General features: G+C 43.5%; 1 pseudogene; it reads left to right on the forward strand.

Annotated features, from left to right (window-relative positions):
• LOC147113836 (cytochrome P450 26B1-like) overlaps nucleotides 1-23,289 on the forward strand; it is a 37,640-nt pseudogene extending 14,351 nt beyond the window's left edge.
• The last annotated feature ends 206 nt before the right edge of the window (nucleotides 23,290-23,495 follow it).

The raw sequence follows: 23,495 nt of genomic DNA on the forward strand, positions 1-23,495 counted from the left end.
CTACAATATTCTCCGGTTGAGAAGGAAGCCACAGCCATCATAGAGGCGGTACGGAAGTGGAACCATTTCCTAGCTCGCCAGCACTTTACATTAATCACGGACCAGCGATCAGTCGCCTTCATGCTCGATAATCGAAAACGAACCAAAATTAAGAATAATAAAATACAGCTTTGGAGGATGGAACTGGCCTCTTTTGGTTACACCATTCACTATCGACCTGGCAAGGAGAATGTGGCCCCGGATACCCTCACACGAGCATTCTACTCTCATAGATGTCCATAATGGATTGTGTCATCCTGGCGTTACGCGCATGCTACATTTCATACGATCACGGAATCTCCCTTTTTCTACTGGAGATGTAAAGAAAATGTGCTCAGAATGCCGGCTTTGTGCAGAATTAAAACCTCAGTTCTTCCGCCCCTCAGATGGTATGCTCATACACGCAACCCAACCGATGCAACGACTTAGCATCGATTTTAAGGGCCCAGTGCCCTCTTCAACTCGGAACACATATTTGCTTACCATGATTGATGAATATTCACGTTTTCCGTTGGCCTTCCCCTGCTCCAATATGCTGGTGTCCACAGTAATCTGCTGCCTTGAGCAGGTATTTTCTCTCTGTGGCATGGTGGCTTACATTCACTCGGATCGGGGTCCATCCTTTATGTCAAGGGAACTCAAGGGCTACCTCTCAGAACGGGGAATTGCTACAAGCAAAACGACGCCATATCATCCCATCAGAAATGGGCAGGTAGAGAGGTATAACGGTATCATCTGGAATTCCATACATCTTGCTTTAAGATCGCGGGGCCTACCAAACCAGCAATGGGAAGCAGTGCTTCCGGATGCATTGCACTCTATACGGTCCCTTCTTTCTACAGCCACAAATACTACACCTCATGAACGGTTCTTTGGATTCCAGCGTCGCTCATCTTATGGGACATCCCTCCCGTCATGGCTAACTACTCCTGGACCTGTACTACTCTGAAGATACGTTCGGACGTCTAAAAATGACCCTCTCGTAGACGAGGTCGAACTAACCGATGCCAACCCCACCTATGCATACATACGATATCCCGACGGCCGAGAATCTACCGTATCATTACGGGATCTGGCTCCCTGCCCACCAGGACCTAGTGGGACATCGAGTGATGGTATTTTACCAGGAGCCTCTTGGAACCTACTGGGTACCTCTCTCCAGGATCCTGATCTGACACCAACTAGCTTGGTGCCAGTAGAACCCCGTACTCAAAGTTGCGACCCTCCCAGTACCGCGCACCAAAGTACTGATCCGCCACAGACCAGCTCTGCACCTCCTTCTGAACAGAGACAGACCAACTCTGCACCTATTGGGGCTCGTACACAAAGCCATGATCTCCCCGACCCTTCGCAGGGTAATCCAGGCCACACAGACTCTGACCAATGGCCAACAGCATGTAAGCGGACCAGAGACCCTCTACGACGGGAACCCAAACGGGTGCGACTCTTCCTCGTTCGGCGGCTGCGGAATAAAAGGAAGACCACAGCCTTCTAATCTCGCAGGAGGGAAGAATGTAATAATAATAAATAACTTCCGGATTAAGTTATGTGCACATCACTTACTGTGAACTGTGAACTCTGTGCATACATCACTTCCTGTGCATACGTCACTTCCTGTGTTTGGACTAGCATAAATACTGAACTGCTCAGTATGGTAAAAGGGCTTCTCCTAGAAGCATGGTGAATATAGGTAACAGAGCATGTTACTCTTGTATATAGTATAATTATAAGTTGCTTAAAGCTTACTTTAAAGTTCCTTGATATGTGAGACTCCTTTTTACATCACAGAGCGTGTGAAATAATACGAACGTAAGGGTGTGCTGATGTATTAAGTCCAATATCCCACCAGTGTGAGTTGTCCTGTATGCTGTCAATTTCAATATCCATTCTCGAGTTGTCTTGCTCCAAAACATAAAAATGCTTTAGGGAGAAGTTCAGTCACATCATGAGCTCACTGAAAACCTCAAACAACAGGGGAATGTCGTATCCGAGTATCCGAATTGTGCCACACAATTGTGTAGCTCATACTTAAAAACGTGTTGGTTGATGGGACAGGTCCTGTTAGACCTGTAAAGCATGTTAATTGCAGTAGTAGTGACACAGGAGGCACCACCAAAATCACCTCATACTGGATTCGTACTGGTTTTTCCCATGCTCTGTTACCTACAAAACACAATTATTACAGTCACAGTTAAATTCAGTCTTACAATCATTTCAAGCGACATTGCAGTTTAACATCTAATCAACAAATCATGGACTTAAAAGATTCTCCAGATCTCTCTTTTGCTCGTATCCATCTTGCAGATAATTCTTACTAAACATGACTTCTCCTTAGCCCTCAATTGTCCCAATCCAGATTCCATGTAACTCTCCACTTCAACTTCAATTTCAATCCCTCTAACAGGTATCAGTGTATTTAACTCTATTCTGATTGTTTCATTAATTAGATAGTTTCTCGATGGAGTATGTATCAATGCTTTAAAGGTTGTCTCGCTCTCCTGAGCCACATTAACCATTTCATGTTTTGCTGTTGTCAAGTAACTGAGCAGACTTAGACCCATTCTTCAGTGCAAATTCAACATACATTCCTGGATTGTACTTGCTTCATACGTAACAAATCACATTTGCACACTCATACCGGTATCTCCATATCATGCCATCCGATACAAGCCTTTCTCGGGCTTTCAGATGATCTTATCAAAAGATTGTCTGGAGGTCTTTGTTCATCTTCCTCTGCATGGTCCTGATGTCTTGGGTAGTGGCTGGACTTTCAAATTCCATTTTCTTAAAAGTTCATTAAAGGCAGGGACACAAATGTTTCCAAGAGAAAGCTATCAATTTACTATTCTTAACTACACTTTCCTGACTTTCACTAGAAAGTTTGGAAAGTTCTCAATTGGTGGTGTAATTCTCCTGTTTCTATCTCACACCCTCAATCACTTCCTCTCTCCATTTTACACATCCTATTAATTACTATTCATATCTCATTCATGAGCCCTGGAGGAACTTTACTGTCCAGTACAACATTTAAGATTGAAAACATAGATCAAACATTCTCACTTGGTCCAAGTTAATAACACGTTTTTATTTATCATTATTTTAGAGGATCTTTTATTTTCTCAAAAGTAACTCAATATATAGTGCCTGAGTCCATTTTGTTATTTCAAAATTATCCCAAAATCCAAACAGCAGTATTGTTGAACTGACAGATTTTGTCAATGTTCAATTTCATTTCTATTAATTTATCTTCCATTTCTAATTTCAAAAACAAGTGATTCTCAGGCTAGGTAGTTTACACAGCGTTTTAACATTAGAGACAGAAGTGCTACAATTAGTTTACAAGATAACTTCGATATAATAGAAAGCAGAAAGTCCATTGTGACTCTGCTTAAGAGCCCAGGAGGTTAATTTATCAATCATAATTTTCCTTCTGTCACTGTGGGGAAATATTAACTTAAAATTAAGAAACTTCAATTTAATAATGTCCACTATCTTTAAATTTCATACTAACGTTGTTGCTTGGTGAACTTAAACAGCTGTCAGTGGAAAGGGTTAACTCATTTGCAGGTTTTTAGAGGGTGGAGCGAAACATTATCAGGCGCACGCAATTGCGTCACTTCACGTAAATTTTAAAAAACTTTCTCGATCGAAAAGACAGTTGTATTTTCACACTTTAACTAAACATGAATAGAACAGATAAAACAAAACAAAATAGCACATTCTTGCAGAAAACAGTAAATTACATCACATATTTTATTGTCCTTTCTTCTGATGCCTTTCCAAAATACTGTAAAAACATGGAATATAACTGGAGAAAAATTAGTTTTTCACATTTAAGCAAATCAAATCAAACTGCTTTGGAAGATTTCGCCATAGCAACCAGGACTCCAAGGTTAAATCTTAGACTGAAACTTAATCTTTTGTTAAACAAACTTTTTGTTCTTCTCAGTTTTTACACACCAGCTTAACTTAAATTGTGTTCAAAGTTTTTTTCCAATTCTTGGGGCACAATCTTATTCGTACATTCTTAAAACTTCCAAAATCCAAGACAAGGCAAAAGCTTTAAACGCTTTTAACACAGAGAAGCGGGTGGAGCTAAAATACACATAACAGAATCTTTCTTTTAAAGAGAGACTTTCAGACAAAAGAAATACTGTAACTTCTTAAACCTTCATAGTCAGGAAAACATTCACACTTTAACACACATTTTCACACAAACTGAAATTCTAGCATTTTTTAAGGTTCCTTTCACTCAGCAAATCTTGTGTTTTATTTGTCTCGGCACAGATGTTAATAACTTCCATGTCGGTAAAACTTTAAATTTATCTTTTTTTTTCTTTTTAAATCGGTGCCTCAGCAGATTTTCCTGGCTTTCCAAATCCCTGTTTTTTTCCTTCCTTTGCTGATATTTCACCTTGGTTAGCCTGCAAATTAGATCTTTTTCCTTCTTTAGCTCTCCCTCTCTCTCCTGCACTTTATGCTTAACCACCTGGCTATGTTTTTCCTGAGACAGACTTTCCGGATTAACGTTTATCACTTTTTCAAAGGGGACTCGGTCTCCTTTCATTAAACGTTCCATCAATAATACCTGCACTTTCTCTGCACAGGCGCCTCTGTCTAACTTACTCTTATATGCATTAACACAACTGTTACTAGCCATTTGGTGATTTTAACAGACCTCTAACATCAATAACTATCGGCGCGCAATTCATGGGCACTCCCCATGGGGTTTATCCCTCCTCAAGCTGATCAGGAAGCTACTATTGAGGTCTGATCTATTACACAATGCTAGCCGCTTTGTCTCGTCCCATCTGAAGGGTGCCAATTTGTAAGATCTCTGAGTTCTTGAACAAGAAACCAATAGGCAGCAGCCAGTATGTTTGAGCAATAGATCAAGATTTATTAAGCATACAGCATAATATACTTCACAATAGGTGATAGCTTTAACGAGTAGCTCACAGCCCTTGGTCTCTGGAACCTCTCGGACACAGATGATGGCGTCTTAAGTCTGTTCCTTTGTCCTCGCAGTATGTCTGTGTGAAACTGTTCGAGGTTTTAACCCATTCCTTATCAACAGTTTGGTTGGCCAGTGTCCATATATGGTCTTTAACAAAATCACCTTTTTTAATGGTTCTAATGGTCAAAATACCATTGTCACTCAGGTTAAAGCTAGTAACCTGGCCACTCTTTTTCCAGTACATTTCCATCAACTTTGCCATGTTCAGTGTTAGCTTGTTTATAGCTTTTCACCCCATTGGAATTTACCATATCTCTTTCATTTCATACCTCAAGAAGTACAAGGCCTTTCTCTACACCAAGGGCCCAGATCATTTCAGCGCTGTTTCACTAGTCTTGATGTATCCAGACTATCTCACTTTAATCTACCAGATAAATACCTTAACTTCCATGATCTCTCTCATTTATTGGAATTTATATGAATTATTCTTTAAATATTGTTGCAATTAGTTTTGTTAAACAAATTCTAAGTTCTAACAGCATTATAATATGTTTTCCTTAGCAATTTAATGATCTGACCTTCACTTGCAGTCTGTGGCTGTTTTTTATCAAAACTTAGTCATAACTGCTTTTGACTGTGCAGCTACATTTTGAACAAGTTTTCTAGTTACCCAGGAGTAATTATGGGTAATAGTATTTGGTCAATGGCTACACTTGAAGTTATACATATATGATTCTCATCTACTAAATATCTTTGAATATCAGCCTTTCGTTCTGACTGCTCAGATGCTTTTGGCTGATGTCCTCTGGATTTTGGAGCCCATGAGGGCCCCGGCAAAGGCTGCTCCACCTGCACCTGTGCAGGGGCAGACTTGACCATCGGGAAACGAGGCAGAATGTTGGGGCCCTGACTGTTTGGGGGGTGGGGGGGAGGGTGGGTGCATGGCAATGGGTGAGAAATGGAAGCCCTTTGAGCAGAGTTCCCACTTCCATGACCCCTTTCTCCATCTTCCCCCGCATGGCCCACCCGCACTTTTCTGCCAGCAGTGAGCCGGAGAGCACTTTGCTGCACATCAGTGGGGCGCTAAATAGCCAAGACTAGGTTTTGATCAATCCTAGTTAAGGTGGCATTCAGAATGTGCAAGCCATTGGTGAGGGCAAGCACGCACTCGCTTGACTGCCACATTTGATGCTCCATGCAGGTAGCCATTCTTTCCATGGACGAACACCTCATAGCAAAGGCCTGCGACATCATGCCAGTCATGCTTGAGACAGACTCCTCCATTCTCTCTGCAAGTGTGCACATTGCGGCTGGAAAGCCTACCAGAACCTCACACATTTTTTGCTGCTGCTCCAGAATTATCCTCTTCGTCAACAGCCACCAAGGTTCAGCATCTGCGTCCAGCTGAGCAGAGCTTGGAGCATCCTGCGCCCTCCGACGAGGACTCTCCACTGCTGTCCCTGTCTCCACTATCTGCGCTTGCTCACTTGTGATGTGTGAGACACCAGGTGACCGCACATTTATCTGTCTTACTGGTCCAGTTAAGACAATGCCCAGCGTTTGGAAAAATGTGCACAAAGTGTAATGGAAAGAATCACTTTGCCAAACAATGCTTTTCAAAAGTAAAAACTAAGAAAGGGCAACGAGTTAATGTAATTGAGGACACTGATTTAAGTGAGACAATTTTTGTACGAATGGTGTCATGTGACGATATCAAAAAGGATACAGAAAATGTGCAGGCCTCAGAAATGGACAATGCTGAACATAAAGTTAATGCAGTAAAAGTGGACAAATGGATGATCCCACTGCAGGTAAATGGAGCATTAGTTATCTTGAAACTAGACACTGGGGCAAAAGCAAACTTAATCAGTATGAGTGACATTAACAATATGAAAGAAAAGCCCAAAATACAGAAAAAGTCAGTACTACTGAAGGACTATAATGGACAGAAAATAGATAGCTTAGGTGTATGCAGACTTAAAGTGACAGTCAAAGACAAAGTGCATCATCTCATGTTTTCTGTTGTGGCTGAAAGACTTGATTCACTACTGGGTGACAAAGCTTGTGAGGACTTAGAACTGGTCAAGAGAGTCTACCGTATAAACTGTGCCATAAGCAGACCAGATGACTCAGTGGATTCTGTAGTGAATAATTTCCAGGATGTGTTCAAAGGATTTGGAGTTCTACCATTCACTTACAAGATCCAGCTAAAGGAGGATGCTCAGCCAGTGGTACATGCTCCACGAAGAGTTCCAGCACCCCTGCGTGACCGGCTCAAGAATGAACTGGACAGAATGACCACACTAGGAGTCATCAGGAAAGTTGAAGAGCCAACAGACTGGGTTAACTCCATGGTATGTGTAATGAAAAAGAACAATGATCTAAGAATATGCATGGATCCAAAGGACTTAAATGCAAACATAAAACGTGAACACTACCAGATTCCCAAGCGAGAAGAAATCACCAGTGAAATGTCAGGTGCCAGATACTTTACAAAGCTCGATGCCTCACAAGGATTTTGGCAATTAAAACTGGATGAAGAGAGCACCAAATACTGTACCTTCTACACACCATTTGGCAGGTATTGTTTCCTCAGAATGCCTTTCGGGATAATATCTGCATCTGAAATCTTTCATAGAGCGATGGAACATATAATTGAAGGTCTGGAAGGAGTTCGGGTCTATGTTGATGACATCATTATCTGGGGCTCCACACTGAAAGAACACAATGAGAGACTGACTAAAGTGCTACAGAGCATACGCCGGAATGGACTGAAGCTCAACAAAGCCAAGTGTCAGTTTGGCGTCCAGGAAGTCACTTTCCTAGGAGATAATCTATCTGGTAAAGGAATAGAGCCAGATATGGAAAAAGTAAACGCCATACTCAAAATGCCCCGACCCACTGACAAAAAAGGAGTGCTACGCATCATGGGGATGATAAACTTCATTGGAAAGTTCATTCCTAACTTGTCAGCCAAGACAGCCTGTCTGCGAGACCTGCTACATAAAACAAATGAGTTCGCATGGACAGAAAGACATGAACAAGAGTGGATAAACCTCAAAACAGTGCTGACAACCACACCTGTACTCACCTTCTTTGACACAACAAAAAGAATCAAAGTGTCAACGGATGCATCAAAAGATGGCCTAGGTGCGGTCTTGCTACAAGCAGAGGGTGAAGATTGGAAGCCTGTTGCCTATACCTCCAGGTCTATGACTGATACTGAGTGTCGATACGCCCAGATTGAAAAGGAATGTCTAGGCTTGGTAGTTGGACTAGAAAAGTTTCATGGCTACATATATGGACTTCCCACCTTCACAGTTGAGACAGACCACAGCCCTCTGGTTGCCATCATAAAAAAGAACCTTAATGAGATGTCTCCAAGGATTCAACGACTCATGATGAAGCTGCAAAGATATGACTTTGAACTGATCTACACACCTGGCAAATACATAGTGTTAGCAGATGCACTATCCCGAGCACCCACAATGAGTCATGTGAGCTCTACTGAAGAAGACGTGGATGTTCATGTGAGTAAGGTCACTGCTGCGCTGCCCGTGTCAGACACAAAATCAAAGCAAATAGCAGAAGAAACAGTAAAAGATACAGTATTACAAACAGTAATAGAGAACATTCATCATGGTTGGCCAAAAGGTTCCTGTCCAAAATATTTTCACATAAGGTCAGAATTGAGTGTCGCAAGTGGACTATTACTAAAACAGAACAGAATAGTCATTCCACGGGCTCTACATCAAGACATGCTCAAAAGGATTCATGAGGGACACCTCAGAATTGAAAAATGCAAAAGGAGGGCAAGAGACACTGTTTATTGGCCTGGCATAAATAAGGACATTGAGAACATGATAGGCAAATGTGAGACATGTCAGAAACACCAAAACAAACAAGCAAAGGAACCAATGATAGTAGCTGACATACCAACAGCACCATGGCAAAAGGTTGGTATGGACCTTTTTCATTTAAATGGTAAAGACTATCTAATAGTGATTGACCACTATTCTAACTGTCCTGAGATGGCGCTGCTCTCAAGCACCACAGCAAGCAGTGTCATAATGCATGTGAAATCCATCTTCGCCAGACATGGAATTCCCAGGATTGCCGTTAGCGACAATGGTCCGTGCTTCAACTGTAAGGAGTGGCAACAGTTTGCAGCACATTATGACTTTCAGCACATCACATCCAGTCCTTTGTATGCTCAGTCAAATGGTAAGGCAGAGAAAGGTGTTCAAGTTCTCAAGCAGCTACTGAAGAAAGCGACAGAAAGCAAGTCTGATCCTTATCTCGCCCTGCTGAGCTACCGAGCCTCACCTTTAGACTGTGGTTCTTCACCTGCTGAACTAATAATGGGTCGCAAGTTGCGCACCACGCTACCCTGCTGTGCAAAAGAACAGCAAAGTGAGGAACTGAGACAGAGACTTCAACTGTTAAAGCTGAAACAGAAATCATACTATGACAAGTCATCCAAAACTCTAAAACCATTGACAAGGGATGATGTTGTCAGGATTGAGGATCCAGATGCATGGAACAGGAAAGCTACAGTTCTTGAGGAAGTAGGACCAAGGTCATACACTGTTAGAACTGAGGAAGGACAGATTCTCAGGAGGAACCGCCGTTCCCTCCTAAAAACACAAGAGACTATTCAAGAGCAGATTGATGACAATGCCGCAACTGCATCTTGTCATTCACCGCCAGAACAATCTCATGAAGACACATCAGACTTACCGTGTTGAGAAGATCCACACGTGAAGTAAAAAAGCCTGATAGGCTTAATCTTTGAGTACAATATAAAGCTTTGAAAATGTGTTGACTGTTTTGAAAATGTTTATGTTTATAGAGCACTAACAAAAGTGTTACTGATACTATCTTTATTGTTTTCTTGAAAGTTGATTGATATTGATTTTGTTAAACCTCAAAGAAAGGAGGATGTAATAATCAATAACATGTCATTCTATAGTGGACACTAGGTGGAGCCGTAGAGCTGTATATAGCTGTATGTATAAGACTACACTACCCAGTTGTATGTATATTAAGACTGCATCACCCATGAGGCACTAGGCTACCCACAAGGCAGCAGTCAAGATGGAAGCCTCTACAGATACTGTACCTAGTCCACATGTGCTCAATAAAAGTATCTAGCAAAAGCTAGCTGTGTTCATAATAAGAATGTCTTTTTATTAATGAACATAAGACTGACGTGTGTATATCTGAGCTGGTGTGTGGTCTACATGAGTCCTGTGATGGTGCACCCTCAGAGTAAGTTCCCTCCTCTGAGGAGTTGTCATCACCTTCCAGCACCGCCTCCTGCGGAACACTTGATGGGCCTGTGGGAGATTAAAGACATGAATTAGAACTGTAACGGTAAGGATGTTTTAAGTAAACATTGTGCACATGATCATATTTCACTGGCTGTTGACATCAAGTCAACATGAGTGACTGTTGTCTGCCATGTGCCTGTGTGATATTTAATTCTATCACCAGGTAGCTGGGAGGCTGCCATCTCCCCATCTCTGATTTCCAGGCACGCCGACACTCAGCTTATCTCCAGTGCATTCCTCCTCTGTAGCTGTGAGTGTGGCAATGGCTGGAGGGACACCTCTGGTTCTCTGCCTCTCCCTGATGTTCAGTGCTCTCTTCTCCTGCAAGGAGGGAAACAAGAGAACTTTGAGTGAGGGTAATGGAATGTGTGGAACGGATGGATGGACAACATTTGTTGACAATGACTATGAGGGAGAGGTGTAACATTACATTAAGAAGGGGGTGAGTGTCAGTGGTGGATGGTCAGATGGGGATGAGAGGAAGTGCACAGAGAGGGATGGGTGCATCTGCAAGGTAAGTTGGTGTGAGGATTGATGTGCTGGAGTAGGCTTGGGAAAGCAGAGTGAGGGGGTTGGGGTGACACACACATCCGGATGTAGTTGAACGTGCCATTGTATTCACCTTTAAAGCCCTCACTAGGTCATTAAACTGTTACCAGCACTGTATCCAGGAGCGTGGCACCACACTCCTGCTGCTGACCTCCTCAGCGATCTCCAGCCACGCCTTCTTGATCTCTGAGGCTGTCTTCTTCCTCCCGTGAGCAGGGAAAAGTATTTCCCTGCAGGCCCTTATACACCGCAGCATTAGCTCTATGGAGGCATCATTGAATCAAGGCGCAGCCTTGGCACGTTGCGAGTCCATTCTTGCTTCCACTGTTTTCCCCACCTCCACAATCCTTCAACTGTCATCTTTGCTGTGTACCTTTAAATACCTCAGTTGAAATCTTCAGTGTGCCATCATCGCGCCCGCTCACGTTAATTAGTCGGGAAACCCTGAAGTCGGATGCAAATGCAGTGACTGGCTTAAAAAGCCACTGGCAGACGCGCTGCTGTTACTTTTAGGTTACCCACGCGCTACCGGGCCCCTCCACTCCAGGTAAAATTTCCTGCCATACTGTGGGGGTTGATGGACTGTCACACATGCCATTTCTAAGCAGAATTTTTATTTGCTCCAATGTGACTGGGCCAAATTTTTTTCAGCAAACAGTTCTGTGTACTGTAATATGTTAGCTGAATAAAGAAAGTAGAAAACTGGCAGTTAGAAAGAAGAAAAGTCATCTTCACTACAGACACTTTTTATTAAGTTTTTCTCCCCTACTTTTTACAGGGCTCTGATTTCCACACCTCCAGAAGGAAGCAGCATGGAAATGTGTTCAAGACACATTTGCTTGGGCGACCAGTGGTGCGCGTGACTGGTGCGGAACACCTGCGCCGGCTGCTGCTGGAAGAGCACAATTTGGTCGGTGCCAACTGGCCGCGCAGTGCCCAAGACATCCTGGGATCCAACAGCCTGGCAAACTCCATCGGGGACATCCACCGTCACAGAAGAAAGGTACCGATTCCACCAGAGAACGTCAAACCTGTACCTGTTTCTATCCAAAACGGCAATAATGTTCAAGTGAAATATACAAACAAAGATTTTAATTTGTCGTTAAACCCCAAAATGATTGAAGCATTAATTTCATACACATGAGTCAAATTATTTGTAGTCTGGCCTTTGACTGTCTCTACCTGTGTGTTTGTATCTCTTCAAAGCTAAATGAGGTTCACCCCAGAGATATGTTATTCAAGGGACTCATTCCACAACTGTGAGTCCCAGCACTGCCTGACCAGGGATGCCATTAACTCGGGGTAGGAGTTTAAGCTGTAGCAATCAGCATAGCTTCAAACTGTTCCTAAGGGATGGGTTACTCATTCATAGAAGCATAGGCCTAGAAATTCGGTGGGCTGCGCCACCAGTTAGCACCCAAAGGGGGCACTTAGTGGGTTTAGCGCCACTGGCTACGCCTCCCGTGAAATTTAGCGGGGCGCTAATGGCGGCGTTAGTGTGCGCAGCGCCCCGCTACTGCCCCAATCGTGATATTTGGTCGCGCCCCCCGCTGTAACGCCGGTCACAATTTGCGACCGGTTCAGGGGGGCCTACCTGCGGCGATAGTGGCGCTAATTAAAGGGGAGGTGCGGGGCGGCCATTTTTTTTGCTGGCCGCCTGCCAGCACCTCCTCGCGCTGCCGTCCCTGGCCTCCTGAGCCCCCCCGGGCAGTGCCGGCTGTGTCCCAAGAGCCCGGCACTTCTCCTTGGTGCCGGGCTCTTTTGCCGGCACTCGCGATCTCCGATCGCGCTGGTGCAGGCCCCTCCCCTTTAAGAAGGGGAGGAAGGCCTGCAGTACCGCAGTGCACCGTTGCGCAGTGTGTGGCGCTGCGGCACGTTGCGCTGCGATATTCAGTTGCAGCGGGCGCCTCGAGCAGCGTCCCGCTTCCGTTTGGGGCGTTGAAACTGAAGTTCCGGCTGGCGCAAGTGGCTTCGTCCGGAGCGGTAATTCCAGCGCGCCACCGAATTTCTAGGCCATAGAGTCATAATGGCACAGAAGGAGGCCATTCAGCCCATCAAGTCTGTGCTGGCTTTCTGTAGAGCAATCCAGTCAGTCCCATTCCCCCGCTCGATCCCCATAGCCCTGCAAGTTTATTTCCCTCAAGTTCCTATCCAGTCTCCCCTTGAAAACATTGAGTGTCTCCTCTTCCGCCACTTCCGTCGGCGGCAAATTCCAGGCCAGGTCATCACCACTCGCTGTGTGAAAAAGTTTTTCCTCACATCCCCCCTGTATCTCTTGCCCAAAACCTTAATTCTGTGTCCCCTAGTCCTTGTACCATCAACTAGTGGGAACAGCCTTTCCCCGTCTAGCTTATCCAAACCCGGCATAATCTTGTATACCTCTATCAAATCACCCCTCAACCTCCTTTGCTCTAATGAAAACAAATCCAACTTCTCCAACCTGTCCTTGTCGCTAAGATCCCCCATTCCCGGAAACATTCTGGCCTTCACATCCTTCCTAAATTGTGGTGACCAGAACTGGACGCAATACTCCAGTTGTGGCATAACCAGCGCATTATAAAGGTTCAACATAACTTCTCTATTTTTGTACTCAATACTGTACCTCTATATATGCCAAAAAAGGGAAAGAAGTGTTTTGATAAATTCTGTAAACAAAATTTTAATGTAAATATTATAAATATACACATTATCAGCCTCCCCATTGCACATTCAATTATAATGATATTCACCACATAACCCCTTCAGTCAACAATATCTGAGGAAAAACATTTCCAAAGTTTTACCAGCCACCATTAAACTCCTAAAATATTTTGCAGGGACATCCCAGTCACTCCATATGGAATTGCACCACATGGCGTAACTCTGAGTAATGAGACCAGGAAGATCTCAGGTTCTTTCTGTGGTCTATGCTGGGGCATCAGAGGCAGTGTTACAATTGGTGTCAACTGGGATAATGGAATAGAGTCCTTACAGGAAGCGGGGTGGAAGGCACTGTAGTCAAGGTAGCTGTAGGAGTCAGTGGACTTATCGGGGATATTAGTCGATAGCCTATCCCCAGAAATAGAGACAGAGAAGACAAGGAAGGGAAGGGAATAGTCAGAGATGGACCATGTGAAGCTGAGGGAAGGGTGGAAATTTGCTTCTATTTGGCACTTTACGGCCTTCGGGACTCAACATTGAGTTTAACAATTTCAGATCATAACCTCTGCCCCCATTTTTCGGACAACAGCTGTTGCTGATGATTCTGATATTCCCATTTACACCTCCTCTAGACCCATTTTTTGTTTCTTTACTTATCCCATTAAGATTTCCTTTCGTCTCGCACCATCATCCCTTTTATCATTTAATCACTCCTGCCTTCCACCCTAACACAGACCTTCCCTTTTGTTCTTTCCTCCCCTCCCCCTTTCCCTGCCTCTGTACTTACTTAAAACCTGTTACATCTCTAACTTTTCCCAGTTCTGACAAATGGTCATCGACCTGAAACATTAACCATGTTTTTCTCTCCACTGGTGCTGCCTGACCTGCTGAGTAGTTCCAGCATTTTCTGTTTTTATTTCTTATATCAAAATCATACTTTCACCCCTCTGGGCTTTGTAATTTCTCCAGTAATTTGATGGTGTCCTACCTGTGTACACCTGAGAGGCAGAACAGAATAGAAAGAGGATAACATTTAAGGTGTGTTGATCGATCCAAGGTGCCTGTATATGAGAAAAGTAACTGATATCAAATATTTAGAATATTTTGCGATTCCTCACTTAAATTTTTCTCTAATTTTCTGCCTGTCCGTTTTTGATTTTCTCGGACTCTTGTCACATTGATTTTCATTGTGCTGTTTTTAAGTTTTTTTTTCAAAAATTAGCTGCTTTTTAAACCCTCCTGTCAATCTTATCTCTGGGGGACGATGATGCATTAAAAAAAAATGAATGGATGAAAGTAGAAATGGAATCTTGCAGCTAGCATTACATCCCACTGAAGGAATTTGCCTGTCCCCATCTTCTCTATAGCAGCAAGGCTAAACATTGTCCTACAACAATCACCTAGTGGAGTATTAAAATATGGTGCATTGTGTGTGCTGTTAAATAGCTTTACTGCTTGTCTGAATAAAAATGGAGGTTGCACCATGTCCAAGTCACCTTGTCCAAGGTGCGATACACTTGTTTATCAATAGGATTCATTATAAAATATTTGGATCCTTATAAAATATATTTTGCAGTGCTTGAGAATGGTGCATTTACCATGACAAGTGTGCATTCATTTAATTTTCCTATTAAACAGCTGCTGTTCAGAGGAATATTTATTAATTTGGGGGAAAAAATTCAGACAATGGGTAAATAATTGCGAGTGTGAAAATGTCTAGTTCTACGGTATTTATTGCTGTCTAATTTGTAAGGCACACCTTCCCATCTCCATGAATTTTATATACTGGTGCAACTTTAATGGGTTTATATGGTAATGGCGACTGTCGAATAGAGAGCAACTTATATATCAGATTTTATAGTAAATGCTAGACTCCAGTCTGCTGAGTATTTTTCAATTCAAACCACATCCCTTCAACATCATTTCTGTTTTTTGACAGGTCTACTCAAGAGTTTTCAGCCACTCTGCTTTAGAGAGTTACCTGCCACGAATCAAGCGGGTGGTGGCAGAGACAGTGCGGGACTGGTGTGCCAGGGATTGCCCTGTCACCGTGTTCCCAGAGAGCAAGAAGCTCACGTTCCGCATAGCTGTGGCAGTACTGCTAGGACCCTCGCTGGGCGAGGAGGAGCTGACTGACCTGTTCACCATCTTTGAGCAACTTACCACAAACATTTTCTCGCTGCCCCTGGACGTTCCAGGCAGTGGCTACAGAAAGGTACGCTTAATTCTCGCCGTCCAGCACATTCTCCCGTGAGTTAGGCAACTTTGCTGAAGGGCCTCTTAGATACTGCTGCAAATTCATAGGGTTCTTACTGAAATGACAACTATAAAATAGTTCTCTGCCAGGATAATACAAGGTGTTTGAGTGCAGCTTCAAGAGCATGTTGCTCTCCAATTATCCAATGAGCCTTCCCTTCTTTTTACCTTACAGTGAAATGCTAGACCTACTTGGCACCTCCCCCAAAAGTGTGACTGAGAGCTGGAAGTCACTGTGTGCGTTCTACCCCTTCGTGGTGTAGTCTGTTGTAACCATAACTCACAATGCCTCTTGCGCATCCTGACTGTCATCACACCACCATTGGCAGCCTTGCCTTCAGCTACCTCAACTCTGGAATTCCCTCCCTAAACCTCTCCATCCTCCTTTAAAACACTCCTTAAAACCTACCTCTTTGACCAAGCTTTTGGTCACCTGTCCTAATATCTCCTTATGTGGCTCGTGTCAAATTTTGTTTGATAACGCTCTGCTATCGCTGAAGTGCCGTGGGAGATTTAACTATGTTAAAGGCGCTATATAAATGCAAGTTGTTGTTGTTGTGCAGCCCTTGCACTTGCTGCTGCTCTACGACTATTTTAAAAAGTCTTAATGCAAAAGAAATTCTCTACTCTGTGGTTGAATTCAGTATGTACAACATATTATTAGGACATTATCGGAGGATTACAAAATAAATACTGATGAGAATGGGCACTAAGTCCATCTTAGACTGGTAGGTGCAGTTTGGGTTCCAGCCAGGCAGAACCCTGTTTACACACCTTAGCTCCTACCTGTCTGGAACTTAAACTGTTTCGGAGAGAGCATGTTTGGATAGATGCATGTATGGAGCTGTTTCCCAAAATTTAAAGAGAATCTCCACTCTTTAAACATTTAACGTAGATAGGTTTACTTAAAATGGCCAAATGTCCCACGAAGCCCCTAAGCACCTTGTAAAGCAGGTTTGAGACCAGACTGCATTTATGCTCTATGTAGTAACTAACCGAAGGAGTATGAGTCTGTTATCCCTTCATTGGACATTGACTGTGGAATCAGGTCATGCCCTGACTCCAGGTTTACACTGCCAGTTTCAAGTTGGTGTTACACTGCAAAGGTTCTGTACCAAACTTAACATAAGAATCCATGTTGAATAAGGTTAATCAAGGCACTTTTACAAAATGTCTTAATTACAATCTTAAAATACACATTTTTCTAATTCAGTACATCAGATGAACTCAATAGGTAACTATGGAAACCCATGCCATGTTTATCCTACTGAGAGAACAACACTTGTTTACTTCTGTGCACAACTGGCTTGAGGCCAAATGTTTTAAAGCAAGAGTTTAGAGGAAGATGCCAAGTGGACACAGGTCCGCTCTCTCATTCTAGTGGCAGGTCATGAAATAGTGGCATGGAAAATGGCAACTGTGCAGCTTAAACCTAAGACTGGCATCAATTCGGGCTAATCCCAATTTTCCCAGGCAAAATAGGGAATTCCAATTTCTCTGAACTGACTGGGAAATTCTAGTTTCCTTAAATTGTGGCATAATGAATTGTTTAAGTGTACAAGCACTTACTTTATCACTGCAATACCAATCCTGTATTATAAAATTGAACATATAAAACCCATTTCTGTAAATTCCTTCAGCCCTACAACCCTTCAAGGTCGCTGCGCTCCTCCAATTCTGGCCTTTTGACCATCCCCAATTTTCATTGCTCCAGCAGTGGTGGCTGTGCCTTCAGCTACCAAGGCCCTAAGCTCTGGAATTTCCTCCCTAAATCTCCCCACCTCTCTAACTTTTCTCCTTTAAGATGCTCCTTAAAACCTACCTCTTTGACCAAGCTTTTGGTCACCTGTCCTAATACCTCCTTATGTGGCTCGGTGTCAAATTTTGTTTGCTAACACTCCTGTGAAGTGCCTTGGGACATTTTACTATGTTAAAGGTGCTGTATATATGCAACAGCAACAACAACAACTTGTACAACAATGATTGAGCGATTATAATCAGGGATGCTCACTGGGCAGCATTAGAGGAGCAGAGATATCTCAGTGGGTTGTGGGGCTGAAAGAGATTACAGAGATAGGGAGGGGCGAGGCCATGGAGGGATTTGAAAACAAGGATGAGAATTTTGAACCGAGGCGTTGCTTAATCGAAAGCCAATGTAGGTCAACGCGCACAGGGGTGATGGGTGAACGGGACTTGCTGCGAGTTAGGACACGATTGTTGCAAATTGTTGTTGTTGTCGTCAATTAAAACTTTACTTCAGCTCACTTTTATTTTACATTCCCTGTCTCTTCCCCACTCTCTGTCAGTTTAATTATCTTGGCCTTATTTGGGTCTTAACTTCTACCTAACATGTACCTTGCTCTATCTAAGTCTCAAGTACTTCCTCCCTTGTTTTGTGTTGTTTCCGGGTCCCACTGTCCATTTTGGAGGTGGGACTCATCACAAGGCTAAGAAGTAAAACAATAGCCAGGATCCCCATTCCCAACTGCTGCTCAGTTATCCCTGTGGAAGTGTATGTGTGTTGACATAATTGGACATGGTTATGAATACCCCTCCCTGTCATTGGTTTGCCAGTGCCCACTATCCAGGCTCACAAGTGGAAAAGGGCCAGTTGCTGAGCTTCTCAAGGGCTGCCAGTCCATGTAGAACCATTCATACGTGAAGTGCACGTTGAAAAGTGAGCCTCCAGTACTGTAGTATCTGCGTATTGCTACAGTAACTGCTTCCTTCCACTAGGTCACAGTAGTATAAGTATGCTACCATCTACAGTCAGAAACTGAGTACTGCAAAATACAGCAGTCCACTACCTACACTGCACTTTATACAGATAATAATGCAAACAGATGAATAGCAAATTTCAAAAAGTATTAGCAGTAGCAGACTGTAACAGTTTTGCCTCAAAGTCAGAAGATTGTGGGTTCAATCCACACACCAATGACTTCATCATATAGGGGTAGAAATTGGACCTCATTGCACCTGTTTTACAGGCATAAATGGGCAGAAGGTTGAATTTTTGGGTCCAGCGTCCCAAGAACACCCGACCTGTCCTTGAATATGCTAATGAGGGGCCTAACGTCAGCTTCAGGACCCCTCTGCCAAATTAGGCTTCCCTGAACGGAGCAGGCACAAGGTGTGGACGTGGCCTAGTGAGCGACCGCCACCTAAAAGGTAAACGTAATCCTCTCGGCCCCAACCCCACCCTCCCCCTGTCCTCCCCATCCCCGGGACTGACCTGAGGCATGCTGCCGGTGAGGCAACTGACCTAAAATTGGATTCTTCAGTCGGGCGAGCTGTCTGTCAAGGAGTGACAGGCGCCGGCAGCTTTCCACGAATATGTAGATGAGACCCGAGGACCAATTTGCAGTGATCCGTGGGCCTCCGTCTTTGCAGGAACAATTCCTGCATTCAGTTGGCACTTCAGAACTGGCCTAAACTACTTTCTAATCGAGGCTGACGCGTCAGTGCAGTAAGTGAGGGAGGGCTGCACGCTTTCATTTGAGATATTAAACTGAGGACCTGTCTGCCTTGCTAGGGTGGATGTAAAAGATCCCACAACACCATTTGATGAAGAGCAGGGGTGTTTGCCCAGTGTCCTAGCCAATATTTATCTCTCAACCACCAAAAACATATTCTGCCAATACAGCAGTGCTGGTGCACCTCAGGGTATGTCTGACATGCCTCCATTGTGTCAGGTAGAATTCTCTGGTGCCACACAGAATTCAAAACAATTATGAAAATCCCATTATTTTTACACTGGTGCAGAATGGATTTGCAATGCCGGTGAGCTTAATAATAGGAGTAATTATGTGTCAGCCGTGGCTCAGTGGTAGCACTCTCATTTTGATTAGTCTGAAAGTTGTGGTTTCAAGTCCCACTCCAGGGACTTGAATGCAAAATCTAGGCTGATACTCAGTGCAGTACTGAGGGAGTGTTGCACTGTTGGAGGTGCTGTCTTTTTGGATGAGATGTTAAACCAAGGACTTGACTTCCCTCTCAGACAGACATAAAAGATCCCATGATTCGAAAAAGAGCTGGGGGTTTCTCCCTGGTGTCCTGGCCAATGTTTATCCCTCATCCAACATCACTAAAACAGATCACATTGTTGTTTGTGGAACCTTGCTGTACGCAAATTGGCTGCTGCATTTCCTATATTACAACAGTTCAAAAGTACTTCATTGGCTGTCAAGCGCTTTGGGACCTCCTGAGATTGTGAAAGGCGCTATATAAATGCAAGTCTTTCTTTTTTTTCTTTCTAATGCTGCAGTAAAATTATACTCTTTCTTCAAAGTCCCCTCTATCTCTAATGGTCGAGCAATGAAATCCCAGACAATGAATCTTAGGCTCAAACTTCAACATTGAGCAGCATCGCCTTTATTGACAGAAAGAAGAAAAATTAGAAGGGCCTTCTTATTCTGGAAAGCAAGGTCTCTGTTGGCCGATACCAGGCACCTTCAGTGTTGGCCGTGGCAGTCAATGACCAAGACCATGCCAGGCTAACCAGCTAGAGAATGCAGGAAGCAGAAAAAATAGGCAGTGAAAATGTGAAATTCATGAATCACTCTCTTACTCCAGGGTGTACGAGCTCGGGACAGGCTGCACCAATACTTTGAAAAGCCCATAGAGGATGTGCTTCAGTCCAGTCCCTACAAAGAGTACTCAAATGCCCTTGGCATTCTGATGAAGAGCAGCAAAGAGCACGGGATGGAGATGAGCATGCAGGAACTGAAGGTAAGAATTACTGAACTTGCAAGCCAGAGTTCATAATCAGGTTTTTTTTAAGGGGAAGTGGGGGAGATTTTAATCTCATCAAGGTCAGCTTTTCAGGGCTAGGAAATGAACCATTTGCACCCAATGTCAGAGCCAAGAACTTCCAGAACAGGTCTAGCACAGGGGTTACACAAAGGGTAAAGCTGTATCTTCACTCCTAACCTCAAAAGAATGCCCCCAACCCTCTTTCAGTTTTAGACGATTTAAAAAAATAATAAGTGGAATTTATACCAACAACAGTTCAGGTTTGACTCAGTTGAAATTATCTGTGAAAATGAGCACGTACTTGAATAGTTTGCTTAATCCAGTCCTCCTCCCTGGTTTGTTTCCAATAAGGTGAGTGGGATTGATGCAGGTCTCACTGAAACAACTGCCTTAACTGCAGCAGTCTAGTGACATCTACTGGCATAAAATCATTAGATCATGTGAACATTTGAAAATGGAAACTTCTGACGCATTCCTACTAAAATAAATGGCAGGTTCAAGTCACTAAGAACAAAAGTGTGCCGGTAGATGTGTTACACTTTCAAAGAGGTTAGCTGCCCTCCTAGTGCTGAAAAGTTTGATCATGTCATTACAGGAGGCCATGGTGGAGTTGATGTTCGCTGCCTATGCCACCACGGCCAGTGCCGCCACTTCTCTCATCCTGCAGCTGATGAAGAATCCAGCTGTCCTTGCCAAGCTGCGGATGGATCTCCAGACCAATGGATTCTGGCCTGAAAGTGCCACAAGGGAGGACTTGCTGTGTCTCAGTGATGTCACCCATCTGCAGTACCTGGATGGTGTAGTAAAGGAGGTGCTGAGGCTGCTACCCCCTGTGTCTGGAGGATATCGGGTGGCACTCCAGACCTTCGAGCTGGGCGTAAGTTGGTTTATTTTAAAGTTAACTGCTCTCCTGTGAAGTGCCTAGGGATGTTTAACGTTAAAGGTGCTATATAAATGCAAGTTGTTGTTATTGATCTTCACAGATAGTTTGCGTTGGAATTCAAGTATAACTTGGTTTAGAGAGGATTTAGAAAATGTGGAATGTTGATTCTGTGCCAGCTACCTCATTCCTTGGGAGAGAGGGGATGAAAGTGACATTGTCACTCTCTACCCACTTTCTAGCTAGTACGAGGCCATGTTGACTCATCCTTTGAGCTTCTTGCTTTTCCTTCACTGACCACCTTCCTCCGATTGCCTGACCAAAGTCAATAATTCTGTATGGGGAGTTGTGCCAGTGAACCAAAGTGCTATCATCCTATTAACATCACTTTCTCATGAAGGTGTCACAATCTCTTAAAGTATGTCCAGTTCGCACAGAGAGTCTGGCTGTGTTCACTAAAACAAGTTGAATGCATTCATCAGAATTCACCATCCCTGAGTTTAGCTCCCATTTCCCATTGTTAACTGGGAGTTGTAGCTGATCCAAGTTCTTAATTTGCTGGTGAACAGGAAGAGAATTTGATACAGAATGATACCGGGGCTTAGAGGGTTAATTTATGAGGACAGGTTGCATAAACGTAGCTTGTTTTCCCTTAAGTATAAAAGATTGAGTGGTGATCCGGTCAAGGTAGATACAGAGAAACTATTTGCTCTGATGGGGAATCAAAAACGAGGGGGCATTATCTTAAAATTAGAGCTAGGCCATTTAGGAGGGAAATCAGGAAACATTTTTTCACATAAAGCCTAATAAAAAGCTGGAAGTTTCTCCCCCAAAAGGCTGTGGATGCTGGATCAATTGATGCTTTCAAGACTGAGATAGATTGTTGTTAGGAAAGGGAATCAAGGCATTTGGAGCCAAGGCAGGTACAGATCAGCCATGATCTAAGTGAATGGCAGAGCTTGCTCGAGGGGTTGAATAGCCTATTCCTGTTCCTATGTTTCTATGTTCCTAGAAAGGAAGACTTGTTTTTGCCCAGTCTGTCTCCATCTAGTCTGGATTTGATGTGTGTGTGTGTCAATGCGCAAAAAGATTATTTTGCCTAACCAGCAGGGAACAGGAGCTTGTATTCAGCCTGCAGCGTTGAAGCTGTTTCTTACGGAGAACTAATGTTCTCCTTCACTAAGCTACACCACAGTACTGCCCTATTTATTTATAAATGTACAAAAGGCCCCAGTTTACCTCTGCTATACCACCACATGGCACCTAGAGAGATTGGACCTTTTTATTCAACAGTCAGCCACACGCTTACCGGTAGGCCTTAGTGGTTCCAGCGAACTCTAGTTTCAGAGTTCTTATTTAATGTGGAATTGAGCACTATCAATTTTAAAATACATTGATGGTTCTGTTGCAAAAGGGATGCCATGAACAAAGTAGACATTGATGAAGTGTTTGTGAAAGAGAGAGAAATGGATAAATATACAATCATGCCAATACTATGCTTCTGTTTCTATGACAGGGTTTTCAGATCCCCAAAGGATGGAGTGTGATGTACAGCATCCGAGACACACATGACACTGCTCCTATATTCCAGGATCCCGGAATATTCAATCCAGATAGATTTGCCAACAATCAAATGAAGGACAAGAATGTACGCTTTCAGTACCTGCCATTTGGTGGAGGTGTTAGACGTTGCCTTGGCAAAGAGCTTGCCAAACTCATCCTCAAAGTCCTTGCTATTGAGTTGGCCAGCGTCAGTCATTGGGAACTAGCCACTAAAACATTCCCTAAGATGCTGATGGTGCCGATCGTTCACCCGGCTGATGGACTAAAAGTGCGATTTTTCAGCTCAGCTTTGCAACAAGAGTTTAGTTTGTGATAGTTAGATAAACTCACAATCAAAGCTGAGAAACATTTATCTTATGGTGTGATTGATCGTTTCTATCCAATCATGTGATAAATAATACACTGTCATGATAATGGTTCAATTTGCTAGCAACATTTTTCAATTCCAGTCGGATTCACTGATGTAGTATTGTGGTATTGAGAACACATTTTGATGGTGGGCTGCTCATGCAAAATTACTCTCATG

This window comes from Somniosus microcephalus, chromosome 8 (genome assembly GCF_052327205.1).
Source record: "Somniosus microcephalus isolate GS21.2 chromosome 8, FLI_Smic_1.0, whole genome shotgun sequence".
Classification (NCBI taxonomy): domain Eukaryota; kingdom Metazoa; phylum Chordata; class Chondrichthyes; order Squaliformes; family Somniosidae; genus Somniosus; species Somniosus microcephalus.